Raw genomic sequence first — 15,000 nt, forward strand, 5'->3', positions numbered from 1 at the left:
TCCTGGTGTAGCAAATCCTACACCTGCGTTGGCCTGTCTCTAAGGTAAAGTGGCAATAAAACACATTTTTTATTTATTATTTCTTTATAATTATCTTTTTTACATGCTTCTTTCATATTATGCTGTTATGTTATTGTTATGTGTAATTATGTGTAGCCATTTATTAAGGATTTATTATGGGTTTTTAGGCTGAGGAATGAATTAAATGAATTACCATGTATTCTTATGGGAAAATTCGTTTCTACATCCGAACATTTTCTACATCCGAAGTTGGTTGTGGAACGAATTAAATTCGTATGTAGAGGTACCACTGTGTATATATATATATATATATATATATATATATATATATATATATATATATATATATATATATATATATTTAGAGATGGTTATATATGTATATAATATATATATACTGTATATATATATATTATATACATATATAACCATCTCTATATATATATATATATATATATATATATATATATATATATATATATATATATATATATATATATATATATATATATATATATATATATATATATATATATATATATATATATATATATATATATATATATATATATATATATATATATATATATATATATATATATATATATATATATAATATTATATATATATATATATATATATATATATATATATATATATATATATATATATATATATATATATATATATATATATATATATATATATATATATATATATATATATATATATATATATATATATATATATATATATATATATATATATATATATATATATATATATATATATATATATATATATATATATATATATATATATATATATATATATATATATATATATATATATATATATATATATATATATATACATACATACATACATACATATACCAAGGCACTTCCCCCAATTTTGGGGGGTAGCAGACATCAACAAAGAAACAAAAACAAAAAGGGGACCTCTACTCTCTACGTTCCTCCCAGCCTAACAAGGGACTCAACCGAGTCCAGCTGGTACTGCTAGGGTGTCACAGCCCACCCTCCCACATTATCCACCACAGATGATGCTTCATACTGCTGAATCCCCTACTGCTGCTACATCCGCGGTCATCTAAGGCATCGGAGGCAGAAGCAGGGCCTACCGGAACTGCGTCACAATCGCTCTCATTCATTCCTATTTCTAGCACGCTCTCTTGCCTCGCTCACATCTATCCTCCTATCACCCAGAGCGTCCTTCACTCCATCCATCCACCCAAACCTTGGCCTTCCTCTCGTACTTCTCCCATCAACTCTTACATTCATCACCTTCTTTAGCAGACAGCCATTTTCCATTTTCTCAACATGGCCAAACCACCTCAACACATTCATATCCACTCTAGCTGCTAACTCATTTCTTGCACCCGTTCTTACCCTCACCACTTCGTTCCTAACCCTATCTACTCGAGATACACCAGCCATATTCCTTAGACACTTCATCTCAAACACATTCAATTTCTGTCTCTCCATCACTTTCATACCCCACAACTCCGATCCATACATCACAGTTGGTACAATCACTTTCTCATATAGAACTCTCTTTACATTCATGCCCAACCCTCTATTTTTTACTACTCCCTTAACTGCCCCCAACACTTTGCAACCTTCATTCACTCTCTGACGTACATCTGCTTCCACTCCACCATTTGCTGCAACAACAGACCCCAAGTACTTAAACTGATCCACCTCCTCAAGTAACTCTCCATTCAACATGACATTCAACCTTGCACCACCTTCCCTTCTCGTACATCTCATAACCTTACTCTTACCCACATTAACTCTCAACTTCCTTTTCTCACACACACTTCCAAATTCTGTCATTAATCGTCCAAGCTTCTCTTCTGTGTCTGCAACCAGTACAGTATCATCCGCAAACAACAACTGATTTACCTCCCATTCATGGTCATTCTCGTCTACCAGTTTTAATCCTCGTCCAAGCACTCGAGCATTCACATCTCTCACCACTCCATCAACATACAAGTTAAACAACCACGGCGACATCACACATCCCTGTCTCAGCCCCACTCCCACCGGAAACCAATCACTCACTTCATTTCCTATCCCAACACATTTTTACTACTTTTGTAGTAAAGCATAAATATATATATATATATATATATATATATATATATATATATATATATATATATATATATATATATATATATATATATATATATATATATATATATATATATATATATATACATAATGTATGTATATATATATATATATATATATACATAATGTATATATATATATATATATATATATATATATATATATATATATATATATATATATATATATATATATATATATATATATATATATATATATATATAATTACATGTGTATACATACATACATACGTACATACATACACACATACATACACCTGTTTGTGTATATGCACAGTGTGTATAAAATATTTGTTTATTTGTAAATGTATGGTCAAGTATGTAAATATACATATATGTAAAGTGTGATTGTATATTAGAGGTGTCTCTGGATATTTTGATTTTGTGTTCATATTTCTTGAAAATAACATCTCTATCGAATGTCATGCTCACTTTTATTTAAATTTTTGGAATTACCAGATTTGTTTTATTTTTCACTATGATTATTTGTTTTCTAATACTGTAATTCTGACTTTTATCTTTATTTCAGTGACCCAAGCACCTCACTGTGTTCACCAGCCCGCAGAGGACAACACTTGCAGAGTAAAAACTAACCTGTGAATACTCCTGTGAGAGAACCAGTCTTGCCCATCTGCTTGGTTGGGCGCACACTGTAATGGGCCCATTGAAATGAAAGAGTCCTCAATAAAGGCAGGATACTGAAATGAAGGAGTCCTCAATAAAGGCAGGATGCGTCCAACAAGGAAATCTGAATCTTCATTAATTCAGGTAAGATTCAGTGACTCAATGTAACAAGAATTCAGCAAAGTCTTTGATTTTGTTTGGAAACTAAATAACTTTGCAGTAAACTAGATTAATTACCCATTATGGTATAGTAAGAGAATAAATGATATAATGAAAATTTTAGTGCTTATATATATATATATATATATATATATATATATATATATATATATATATATATATATATATATATATATATATATATACACATATATAATTTATGCATATATTTATATTTTATACATATATTTATATTTTATACATATATTTATATTTTATGTATTATTTATATAAATATTATATATATATGGTATATATATAGATAGCTATTTACATACATACATACAGTATGCGTGGAATGTATTGACGCCTTAACCCAAGAGTCACAATTTTTTTCAAAAAGTCTCGAATCCTCGCAAGTCCCCCCTAAAAGGCGCGGAACCAGCCGACGTTTTCTCTGGACGTAGTGTGAACCCTGGGAGACTCCAGCGTATGCTTTGTTTACATCAGTCGCACTTGGTTCTTTGTGGTGATCATAACTGGGATTTTTTTGTCCCCTTTTGGGTTTGTGTAACCTTCAAATTTTGCTTTATATATACCCCTTACCATGCCCAAACAGACCATGGATAAGAACAACGCATTGAAATAGTCACATTGTTTAAAACAAACCATAAATTCCAGAAATATCGAGTCACTGGGGTGAAGCTACGAACAGTGCAGCGCTCGATCAAGTGTTATCGTTAATCTGGGGAGGTTTGCATTCCTGCCCCTTTACCAAATTTCGGTAGACCCCGTAAGAAGACTTCAAGGACCAGAAAACTTAGGTTAAGCGAGGATCCTTTCATACTTGTCTATCATTAAGTTTTCTGGTCCTTAAAGTCTTCTTTCGGGGTCTACCGGGCTTTGACTAAGGACCAGGAACGCAAGCGTCCCCAGATTCACGATAGCAATTGATCAAACGCTGCACTGTTTATGGCTTCACACCAGTGAGACAAGATATTTCCTGTAATTTATGGTTTATTTTGAACAATGTGACTATTTTATTACGTTGTTCTTATCCATGGTCTGTTTGGGCATGGTAACGGGTATATAAAGGCACAATTGGAGGGTAACACAATTCTAACCGCCACAAAGAACCAAGTGCGCCTGAGGTAAACAAAGTATATGCTAAAGTCTCCCCAGGGTTGACACTACGTCCAGAGAAAACGTTGGCTCGTTCCGTGCTTTTTAGGGGGGGGACTTGTGAGTATCCAAAACTTTTGGAAAAAAGATGTGACCCTTGGGTTAAGGCTTGTTTAGTGCATATGGGTCAGGTTGTGAGCTAAGTGAAAACAGCTGAATGAGTTTGGAATTAACTAGGTGTGTAGAAGGACTGGGTCGAAGGAATTATGTAGTTGTCATGGATGACTTAAATGCTAGAGTGGGTGGTGGAGAGATAGAAGGTGTTATTGAGAAGTATGGCGTACCAGGTGAAAATTAGTTGTAGCAAAAGAGTGGGGGAATAGAGGCGGGGTGTGTAAAAGGGAGCTAGGGAGGGTTGAAGAGTTAATAAAACCTGAGGTTAAAAAGTGAATATCAAGAAAGGTTGAAAATTGCATATGACAGTGAAAGCGAGAGAAACCGGTAATTTAGAGAAGTGGAAGTTAGTAAAAGAAAATTTTGTTGGGATTGCAAGTGATGTCTGTGGCAAGAAGATTGTTGGAGACAACATGAGGAAGGGTAGTGAATGGTGGAGTGAAGGTAAAAATGGAAAAAAAAAGAGGGCATTTGAAGAATGGCTGCAGAGTAATATTGTAGAGAAGTATGAAAGATATAGAGAAAAATGTGGAAGTAAAGCGAAAGGTAAGTGAGGCAAAGAGGGCAGCTGACCTGAGGTGGGCTCAAAGATTGGGTTGTCATATGAAGAGAATGAGAAGGTGGTTTGGAAAGAAGTGAAGTGTAAGGAAGGCTGGTTCAAGAATTGAAGAGACAGTGAAAAATGGAAATGTTAGGTTGTTGAAAGGAACGTAGGCAAGGAAAAGGTGGGCGGAATAATTTGAAAGTTTACTGAATGTTCAGGATAATAGGAAGGCAGATATAATTGCTGTTGCAGGTGGTGAGGTGCCAGTGATGGGAGATGAGAATATGAGAGATTACAAAAGAGGAAGTGAGGAGAGCACTAGATCAAACAAGAGTAGGAAAATCACCTGGTATGGGTGATGTAAAAACCGAGATGTTAAAGGAAGGGGGTTGTAACTGTACTTGAATAGTTGGTGAGATTGTTTAATGTGTGTTTTATGTTGTTAATGGTACCAGTAGATTGGGTTTGTGCATGTATTGTACCACTATATAAGGGTAAGGGAGATGTGCATGATTGTTGTAATTCAAGGGGTATTAGTTTGTTGAGTTTGGTTGGAAAATTGTTTGGTAGAGTGCTGATTAATAGGATTACCGATAAAACAGAGAAGTACAGGGTGGATTTTAGAAGAGGTAGGGGATGTATGAATCAGATTTTTACAGTTAGGCAGATATGCGAGAAATATTTAGTTTACACTGTATTGTTGATATTGTTTTGCTCCTTATCACGTAATCTTTGGAAAAAAAACACTTCAATGCACTCAACAAAACTTGATTATATACATATTGGTAAATGTAAGTCAAGTTTATTTTATACTATTGCATCGCAATGTAATTTTTATAACTTGTTCTTTAACCTTACAAAATATTTTTATTATGCCATCTTAGAGCTAACCACATTCACAAGTAAAAGAGCTGTGATGTATTGTAAATATGCTGAATTGTAATCATCTACTGAATTGTAATCATCTACATTTATAAGCATGAATGCACACACATTCGTAAAAGTTACTTTATTTGGTACTACATTAAAAACTAAAATTTAGTTGGTTGTAAGCTTAAGTAGATTCTTATTAAAGTCTCTCTTGCTTTTGCTCTTAGCCGGGAAATTCAACTAGGGTAACGTTGGGCATTTCGTGTTAACAGAATGCTGTACATCCCAATAAATTTGAATTTGTGTAACTTTGAAACCTGGTTAACATAACTACTGTTTACAGTGAGTTAACTGTTTATCTATTATTTTATTTTCTTGGTTAATATGATGTCATAAGCTTTATTAAGCATACATTACATAAAACCTCTAATAATGTTCCAAGAAATAAGGAGATTTAACAGTGAAGTATAAATCAAAATATGAGAGTAAGAATGAGAGACGTAATATAATTTAGTTCATTAGACGAAAAGTTTGTTCGTTTTTGTCATTTCACCTTGCGTGTGACTGTCACCATGAACTGGATCATTCCTCTTTTGGGTATTTCACTAGCTTTGAAATAGACTGAGCAGGTAAAAACATGACACAGTTCAGAATGCTCGTAAATGGAATTAATCACAATAGGCAAACTTTTACTTGTGAAAAAAATGAACAATACTAATATGAAATATATAAAACATGCAAATATTATTTTGTAGAAATCTTAGTTGAGAAAAAAAGGAATAAAACAAGAAAAAGTAAGTCTTGTCTTCTGTCAAGAATTTGCATTACTCGTAAGTTTCCGTCTCGTGGGTGAGACTTGAAAGTCGAAGGCAGGGAGACTTCCTCTGTGATTTGAACACTGTGACAACATAGAAAATAGTAAAATAGCCCTTACATAATTGTGAATATGGACTAAAATCGCAAGTATTTTTGTTGGTGGTAGGACGACGTCTCCAAAGTGAGGGTATTGGATGGGGATTCGAGTAGTGCCTCGGGTAGGGAATGTTGCCATTGGCTATAATGTGTGGTGTGATTTTTTATAATTACAGAAAAAGACTAGAATAGCTCTTACATATTCAGAAATAAATGCTAGAATCCTTTAGACTTTGTAGGTTACCTAAAGACAAGAGTAGGACTAATATTAGGGAGTGCAGATTCTTGTGTGAAATTTCCCTTAGTGTGAACGTGTGTGATAAACAACCATGTGCAATACTCTTTTGTAGCTTATAAAAATGATAATCATATTAGTAATGATGATAATGATATTGGAGATGACGTATCCCGCCTTCATGTGTATTACTAGGCATGTTTTGACGTATGTAGACGTCATAGTAGCGAAGGGATTAAAACATCTTGTATATATATAAACTATAATAAGACATGTTACCTTGTTCAACATCAAACATTTCCAGAAAGTTTAAACTTTTAAATTCTACTGATTCAACTACCTGGTTAGGAAGACCATTCCACAACTTGGTTAAAGCTGGAATAAAACTTCTAGAATACTATGTAGTATTGAGCATCATGATGGAGAAGGTATGAGTATTAGAATTAACTGCATACCTAGAATTACAAACAGGATGGTACTGTCTGGGAAGGTCTAAATGCAAAGGATGGTCAGAATTATGAAAAATCTTATGCAACATGCATAATGAACAAATTGAATGACGGTGCTAGAGATTAATGAAGAATAGAAAATTCAATAGACCGCAAGTTCCTGTCCAACAAATTACGATGAGATTAAGCAGCTGAAGACCAGACAGGAGAAAACACTTGAAACAAAGTAGAATGAAAGAATTAAAACACCTGTAAAGCATGAATTGTTTACTGGAAACCTTGAAAGATTTTCTCAAGCTAATTTTTTGTGCATTAGAAGAAGAAACTGACAATGTCTCAAAGTAATTTTGCTGTAAAAAATCACCTAAAAATTTAAAAGAATCATACAGTTAAGAAAACATCTGTGTCGAGATCCGGAGATTCAACTTCATTCCCCATAGTTCTCATCATGCAATAATTTTATTCAATCTCTTTCAAGGGGTTCAACAACCCCAGATGTACATTCTGGAGATTGAATTGATGCAAAGAGAGTAACATCATCTGCATATGCAACGAACTAGTTTCCAGGCCAAACCACAAAGTTTATCTAGTATGAACAGTAATGTGCCAAAAACACTAACCTGAGGAACACCAGGTATCACATTCCTGTTGTCTTTATGGGCCCATCAAGAACAACTTATTGTGATCTATCACTTAACATTTTGACAATGATGCCAAGAAAAGACCCATCCAACTCTAACTGTTTGAGTTTGAGAAACACGGGCATCATGATTACTAAAAGCAAGGCCAGTCATACGAACTTCGTGACCACGAACAAGGGATATTTTTTACAGCATTTGATAATGTAAAAAGGGTATCCCATGCTCCAAGGCCTTTACAGAAACCAAATTGCAAACTAGGAAACAGACGATTACCTTCAGCAAACTTATTCAGACTAAGCAAAATGATGTTAAAAAACTTTCAGTTGGACTTGAGCTTCCACATACTCATTTAAAGGATAAAATAACATTACCAATTCTTCAACAAGCGTTAAAAGAACCTCTTGTTGCTTTCTTGCAGAAAATAACATAACTTAAGAGCTAAGAAATCTGCAGTCTTTATACAGAAAAAAGAAAGGAACCAGGAAAAATACAATTCATGTCTACCTCCATAAACATCAAGGTCCATCAAGAGAACTTTAATTTGAGAAGATATGAAAGCCAAACTTATTAGTTTACCTGTAGGAAAACAGGAATGAGCAAGATCAAGTCTGGTTACTGTCAAACACATCAAGCAGAAAGGATTTCCTTTTTCTTTGGACAGTGAGTGACTTAGTAAACTGGTTCAAGTAAAGGAGGAACTATTACACCTAAACCAAAGAGTGTAGATTTAAGGGTATCCCACCACTTATGCTCCTGTGTTGTAGGAGAAAGGGTTTCTCTTATGGTTAAATTGTATTTCTTTTCAGTTAGAGCATAAATTCTGAGCAAAAGCTCTAAGCTGAGTACAGTTATCCCTGGTCAAATAAGATCTGTTACCTTTACAAAGATAAGCGTCCTGCTTTTCCAAGTAAGAAGCACATCATCTAGGATACAACCGTCATTGAACCAGGCTTTGTCCTTCACTCTGTACCTTAGCACACGAGAAGGGATACACCCATCAATCATGTTGACCAGATTCTCATTCAAAGGAACAACAAGCTCAATGTTGTTATAGAATTATCACCAAATCTAGCTCAAAAGATCACTCAAAATGCTATGCCAGTTTGCTCGAGATTTTATGTAAACCTTACGTGAGTGCGACAAATCAGGGACAGGCTGCTCGATCCTCACTAAGGAAATGAAAGCATGAGCAGATATCCAAACTTGAGAACCAACCTTACTTGTTTTTATGCTACGGGAGTCAATGTTTATGGGGCCCAACCAGTTGCCAAACTAACGAGAATCTCCACCTATGGTTTGCTTACAGTCTGATTCAGAGATAAAGTCCAAAGCTCCAAAGTTGTGATTTTGTTTCGCCACCGATTTGAACTTTTGCAAATAATAAGAAACCTGGGAATACAATAAACTTGGTGGTATAGATGCTCTTCTAGGATGCAATAAGATTCCATAAAATTTTTCCCCAAAAATATAGGAAACCTCGCAAAATTTTGTAGCAACATTACCCAGGTAAGACTTCAGCAGGATGAACAGTGAATATGTTTGGTGAAAATGCTGTGTATTTCCTTACAATTTTAAAGAAATTTCAAAAGCAGTCTTCTCTTGATAGGTACCTTGTAAAATTTGAATGTGGTTAAAAATAACTACCCTGTGTCCAGAAGAAGTCTAGGCAAGTAACCCACAACTTTCTCTTCTCCCTTATGCCAGCCACTCTTTCCTCAAATTTCATGTTCATATTTTATTTTTTATTTTGGAGTATTAATTTTTATTCCTTTCTGATGTTAGGGTTATAATTTATTCACTAAATTACCCTAAAAATCCTTATAAGGCAGTGTCTTTATGTACATTTTGAACACAGGTCATACTTCTTTTATTTCGTATGGGAAAGTCTTTTATGAACATTTCATCTTTTGGGTTTGCTCCCAGTATGAATTAAACTTGTAAACTGAAGTACCACTGAATGCACTTGTCATTTAATACCATCTTTCAGTGTCTGTTAGATAATGACATAGCAGTCAGGCCACTTTATACATTTGTTATATTGTACCTTCTTTGAGAGTTTTAGATATTAATATGGTAGTGAATCAGTAGGAAATTATGTAAAGGAGAGCTATTTTTGAAACAAAGTTTTAAGAATGGTTCCCCTGGATTTTTTATTATATTGCTTTATTATCAGATTTTCTTTTCTATATTTCAGATTTCATCTTGTTAAGCTTTCCCCATGAAGAAGGATAATTAAGAAAAGGGCATTGAAGTAGGAGTGTGTTTTCTGACCATTCCACACTTTCCTCCTTCCCTCGTCTTTTTCATATCGTATGTTCATGCATGCTATAAATGATTTAGTTTAGTTAGCCTTAAGTTTAAGTATTGTTCCCATACATGTCTACCAAGTTCATTTTCCACAGTAGATGAAAATAAATAGGAGTAATCTTATGTCAATCAAGTAGAAGAGTAAATTGAGCAGTCGGTGTTCTCTCTTCATAGAAACTTGTTTTGAATCTAAAACTCGTGAGAGGAGGATGGTATCAGGCAAATTTTGTGTAGAGATATCTCTATGTTGGTTAGAATATGAGAAAGCCATCCTAGTAGTCAGGAAATGTTGGACTATAAATTTAGTGCTCCAATGTTGGTAAAAATATGAACTGCCCTCATATAACAAATGTTTCTTATATGCCCATTATTTAGACTAAATAAGACGTAGTAATTATTCAGCAAAATAAGTGTTATTAGGTTGATTAGTGTCAATTTTCACCCTTATTCTTTGCCTCCACAATCTTGAGACAGATCAACGAAACAATTTTTAGCTGATGTCATGTTATTGACCACCGGAAATATATCCAGTGTTATACATGGCAGGAGGACTGATTAAACCCCCAAACTCGTATTCCACACCAGTGTCAGGTAAGGCGAGCAAAATATATTTCTTATTAATGGTGTAAGTCTTAATCAGTGATTTAATTATTTCAGAATTGATCTGGGTGCCAGGAATTTGTAATATATATTGGGGAAAAAAATACAAATACATAGAGGATCCTGTACTACTATGGGTAATAGATTTGTAAGGTTGTATTGGCCGATGTGATAATGTCCCTAATAGGTAAATGTCGGACTGTGGTTAATTCCCGCTCAATTTCGTTAGTTACTTTGAACGCTTCAACCTCTCCATCCTTGTGAGCTAAAGGGTGGTGTTGTGGGACCCCATAGGTTAATATGCTAAGTCGTCAGCAGCCATTGCCAAACCCTCCTTGGTCATACCTTGGATGGAGAGGGATTGGGTGCTGTACATATGGGCAGTCTCTGGGGGATTGTCCTGCTTGATAGGGCAATGTCACTGTCCCATGCTTCTGCCATTTTTAAGTGGCCTTTAAACCTTTAAAATTGTAGAAACCTTTTAAAAGAGTGGACATGCAAAAAAAAAAAAAAATTAATAAATATGGAACCCTGTTAATCCTGAATAAAGAATGAATAATGTAGAAATGTGATTACCAGGATAAAAGTCATAACTAGGGTTTTCAGTTTGAGACTGAATTTGGTTTCCGTGATATCAGGTCAGTTTGAAAATAATCCTTTGATTTCCCTGGAAATGCATATTGTTTTGATACTATATTTACCTTAACCAATTGTTTAAATGTTTCAAAAGCTATCATGAAGACCCTTTTTACCTATGATATTTTCTGAAAATTTTAAAATTTTAACAAAATTGTATGGAAAATCCTAGGGGGAAAAAAAATGAAAATTAGGTATCTTCTAGGAACCCTGAAGGGAAACCTTAGACTCATGAGCCAAAGAATGGAACTTAATATTCCTTTAGTTTTACTTGAAGAAATTGCTAGGCTATACTCATAAAAAGACTGGGTCAAGGTTTAGTTCTTTAGCTTATTTTGCTATTGTCTCATATGCAAGAATCTGCCTTAGTACTGTGGTCATCCAAGATAAGGCTTGTAAATGCTACCAGTAGTTTTTGAATGATGCTGTGGTGGTGGATGACAACAATGACATCGGAGAAGGAGAGAGGGTGGTGGAATTGGAGTGAAGACCCTCGACATCATCACCCAATGGTTTCCTTGCAAGCAAGGGATGGTTTCATTTTAAAAAACTATTTTGGATGGTGAAAAGTCTTTCAGACGTAGAAGCGGCTTCAGATATCCTGCCGAATTTAAGAAGATAGTCGAGGAAGTTAACTATCGTCCACAGAAAGTGTGCAGCATGGACGAGACTGGTTTTGTACTGGAAGAAGCTGCCTTCCCATACAACATGAAGGATGAAGTCCATGGCCCTGGATTTAAGGCTCAAAATGACTGTCACATCATATGTGGCAATGCTGCAGGATTTATGTTGAAGCCAGGCCTCATCAATAAGTCTGCAAACCCCAAGGCATTGAAGAATAAAAACGACAATTCTTTGCTTGTGTTCTGGATGCCTTATCCAAAGGCTTGGATCACCAAGGTCCTCACGTCCAACTGGTTCACCCAGAGCTTCGTCCCACTAGTCAAGCACTACCCCACCGATCTCTGAATGGAGTTCAAGGTCCTGCTACTAATATATACTGTAATGCTGGTGAGCACCCAGCTAATCTGTATTATGAGGGTGTGCGCCCCAAGTTTATACCTCCTAACACCACCTCACCTCATCAACCGATGAATCAGGGTGTGATCTATACCTTTAAGGCACTACACATTGCATTCCTTTAAGTATCTTAGTGGAGATGTATAGTGATCCCGTGTTTACCTTGCAAGCATTCTGAAAGAAGTACACCATTGCTCATTGTTTAATCATTATTGAACAAAAACCATCTTGGAAATGAAGAAATAAACCGTTTATTCCTTGCTAGAAGAATTTGTGGTCGGATGTAATGAAAGACTTACAAGCGCTTCTCTTCTCAAGATATACAGTACAGGTAGTCGTCGACTTATGACCTATGCAACCTATGACTGTTCAGCTTTACGACAATTTTTTCATTGATGACGTCACAAGTATGTTGATAATAGTACACTGATAAAACAAATACCGTATTTCCCATGTCATAAGACACCTTTCTTTCCTGAAAAAATGCTCTCAAAAATCATGCTGCGTCTTAACACTAAGAAAAAGATGTATAGGGGAGTTTGACAACCCCTAAATACCTAAGGACATATAAGCACTCACACTCACTAGACATGAAATATAAACCTACAATTATCATTCATATGTAATAAATAAATTTACGTTTATATTGCGCTCCGTTTAATGTAGTACAGCAGCAAGTTATTTGTTTGTTTTGGTGATCAGCTGATGACTTGCAACCCCCTTATACAAGCAAACGTGCCAACTAGTGGTGTCCTAGCAGACGATACTATGGCACATTAGATTTTTATGCAGTATTTATCGATGTTCTCATATGGTGATATTTAGTTTTAAAGCTATTTTTTTTCCACAATGATTTTGTTGCCCAAGTTCCAAAATGAAACAGATAGTTCCTGAATATGACCTTGGGGAAAATCATTTTTCTGTCAGTGAGTGCAGCGTTACTAAGTTAACAGAAAAATAACTACACTTGAAGTCGCATACACTAGCAAAAATATTCCACTCAGAGGAATATCTAGAGACTTGTTTGATCTATAATTAAGTTTGTGTGAAAATGTGTAAGCTATTTAAGGATTTTGGGAAATATTACTGGAATTTTACATCTTAACCAGAATTTTATTTAGAACGTTTCAACACTGCTATAACGTAAACAAAACTCAAAACGCCAAACGTATAGTTGTAGTGGTTTCTAATATGTAATAAAATTTGGATAACGGGAGTGCCATTAATTATTAACTTGAACATTTCATAATACACCTTAATTATAAAAATTTACTGTGCCAGACAAAAATGCTAAGATAGCTTGTAAAATCCTCAATTTCTTTTTTTTTTTTCCTAAAACTGCTTTGCTAGTTTGGGGGTGCGTCTTACCACATGTAGCATCTTATGACATGGGAAATGCTGTGTTTCCTTAGGAATAATCTATTTTCTTGCATAAAAATTAACATATTTACCTTGGTAAGTTAATATTTTCTTTTATTAATAATATATAGTATTCATTTTCAGTAAAAAATATGAGGAAAAGTTTTAATATCCATCGAGTTCATATCATATGCCTGGTGACATCATATACCGGCGGAAAGTGAGTAGGAAATAGCGATTTCCTTTCAAATTATTCCCTTTCGATGTGTTACCAAGTTATCTTATTATTCCCATCATCGAAATATCAAGTGCCGATATCTATTGTCTCAGTTGTCTATATCTGTTATGAGAATAGTTCTACTTATAAGAAAAGAAATGAGACGGTGTCATATTTCTGTCGGAAGGCCAGCGGCAATTAAAGTGATTCCCTTTTGATGCGTTACCGATTAATATTAGTATTCATATAATCGAAACATCTAGTGATGGTACAAAGAATTTCTAATGTCTAAAGAAATATAAAATTTTGATAGTGAATTAAAAGTCACGAAGAGAGACAGTATTCATATGATAACTATTAATAGAGGCTATAAACAAACTGTATGGGAACTGTGATATCCTATAACATATTGATACTAGTGTAATATTCATTATGAAGATATTTCAAATAAGTTGAGAAAATAATATAAACAACACTGTTTGCATAATTGTAATAATGTAAGAAGATATTGACAAATGGAAACCTCACTTGAAATTTTAAGCTCGACATACACTGATAATGACTTGGTCCCTATCTCGGTCATAAGTTGACGACTATCTGTATAGCAATCAGCCATTAAGAAGTCTGTCCTACTGGCGAAGCATCTAGGAGGCGAAGGGTTTGATGACATCACAAAAGTCCGTTCCCTCATCGATACCTACTCCGACCCTCTGACAGACGAGGATCTTGAAGAGTTAACCAAGTCAACCGGCAAAGACAAGGCTACACATGTTTTTCCCTCTGAGGAGACAGAGGGCCTGTCTTCAGAGTGTGTTGATTCTATTATTCAGGACCTCGAGTGCCATGGAGAAGTCCATGTCATGTGATCCTTAAAAGGACCACTGCATTGAATTTGAAAACATAAAGTTTGCTGTTTACAAGGGTCTTCTTG

At 34.6% G+C, this 15,000-nt stretch overlaps 1 protein-coding gene across 1 annotated transcript in view; it reads left to right on the forward strand.

Moving 5' to 3' along the window:
- The window catches only part of LOC137660323 (trichohyalin-like), a 167,209-nt gene extending 155,588 nt beyond the window's left edge, over positions 1 to 11,621 (forward strand). The window contains exons 10-11 of the mRNA XM_068395142.1: positions 2,730 to 2,968; positions 10,125 to 11,621. The gene's annotated coding sequence lies outside the window, so the exon portion shown is untranslated. The remainder of the gene's footprint in view (positions 1 to 2,729; positions 2,969 to 10,124) is intronic.
- Positions 11,622 to 15,000: the final 3,379 nt, after the last annotated feature.

This window comes from Palaemon carinicauda, chromosome 20 (genome assembly GCF_036898095.1).
Source record: "Palaemon carinicauda isolate YSFRI2023 chromosome 20, ASM3689809v2, whole genome shotgun sequence".
In the NCBI taxonomy this organism is placed as follows: Eukaryota; Metazoa; Arthropoda; class Malacostraca; order Decapoda; family Palaemonidae; genus Palaemon; species Palaemon carinicauda.